Here is a 1,977-nt window from a genome sequence, read left to right on the forward strand (position 1 = left end):
GTACAGAGGAATGCCAGGGCCAAAAAGTGGGAGTCGGTGGGTAGGGGAGTCAGGGGGGAGTGTATTAGGGACTTTTTGGATAGCATTGGAAATGTAAATGAGGAAAATACCTAATTAAAAAAAATTAATTCTAAAAAAAAAAAAAAGAAAGAAATGCGGATTTTGAAGAACTTTAAATTTTATTTTATCCCAGTAGGAATTGCTTTTATCAAGAAATCAAATGAGAACAAATACTTTTGAGGGTGTGTGAAAGGTGAACCTGTCTTTACTTCAGTGAGTCTGTAAACTGGACAGAAATAGAACTTCAATTTGACTCAATGATCCTGGGTATACGATCCATCCCATACCCTACAACAGAGATACTTTTTTGAACATATGCATTGCTGCTCTATTCTCTATAGCTTGTAAGTAGAATCTGCTTAGATAACCACTAACTGATGATGGATAATGAAAATGTGGTATATATGCACAATGACTATTTGTTGAGCTGTAAGGAAAACTGAAAGAATTTCAATAGATAATACTTGATGAAGACAGGAAAGTGGATAAAACTTGAAAAAAAAAATTGAGAGACTGGTAATTCTGATGCAGATAGATATCTATCTGTATCTATCCCACACTTTGGGGATTCTAAACTCAAATATTTATTATTTTATTTAAACTGTAGTGTGTGTGCAGGTAAGAGAAATAGGAAAGCTTTGTTGGGGTAAAAGATACTTTAAAGGAGAGTGAATAGTAGTATATAACTAATATAAAAATGGGACATGGACTGGAAAGATGCCTGAGTAGGTAAGAGCACATGCTACTCTTACAGAAGATATCAGGTAGATATAATGGGAAATATAAATATATATTTTTTAATATTTTCTGTTCCTATCTGATTTAAAAGCACGTTCTGCTGAATCCAATGATTCATAGCCATAATCCCAACAGAGTGGAAGTACATGATTTCAAAGCCAGCCTGAGCAACAGAGCAAGACCTCTCCTCACCCCTACAATGGTAGGCAGGTGATAGATAGATAGATAGATAGATAGATAGATAGATAGATAGATAGATAGATAGATAGATAGATAGACAGAAAGACAGTCAGACAGATAAACAAACATATAAATGGATGGATGGATGGATGGATAGATAGATGGATAGGAAAATAGCATCAAAATTAAAATAACTTCATAAAGCATATTTATAGATTATAAAACCATTTTGTTGATGGGTTTACTACATTTAACTAATATAATACATACATATATTATAAAGAATGTTGAAGGTAGATTGGAATAAGGTGTCTGATCACAAAGTTAAATTGCTAGTATCTAAGGTAAACAATAATATATCCTTTAGTTGCTGTTACATTTAACATGAAATTATGGAGCATTTAACATGATTCCATAGAGAAGTGTGTTGAACTTTGTTGCATAGATGGTCCTGCTGCTGGGCGTTAGTTGAATGGTGAGTGCTTTAATTTCATCCTTGATTTAAGGATGCCTATCTTGTCTTTATCCCCTTGTCAGTCTTTATCTATCTCCTGATACTAGGAGGTCAGCAGCTTTGCTGAGTCATTTCATCATGATTAAGTATTAATCCCTCACAGGCTCAGGAGCAGGAGAGTTATGTAGTCATGAACTTAAACCTCTGAAATCTGAATCATGATACATTTTTCCTTCTTTAAATTGATTTTTCTTAAGTCTTTCACTACAGTAATAACAAATAAGGATCACGGTCTCACCCTTAAAGGCAGTCACTATGACTTTCTGCATTCTTTTTTTTTTTTTTTGGATAAGGTTTTTTTTTAATTAGTTATTTTCTTCGTTTACATTTCTTTTTTTTTCATGATTTTATTTTTCTTTTTTTTTAATTTTTAATATTTTTATTACATATTTTCCTCATTTACATTTCCAATGCTATCCCAAAAGTCCCCCATAGCGCCCCCCACTTCCCAACCCACCCATTCCCATTCTTTTGGCCCTGGCATT

This window comes from Mus caroli, chromosome 6 (genome assembly GCF_900094665.2).
Source record: "Mus caroli chromosome 6, CAROLI_EIJ_v1.1, whole genome shotgun sequence".
Lineage (NCBI taxonomy): Eukaryota > Metazoa > Chordata > Mammalia > Rodentia > Muridae > Mus > Mus caroli.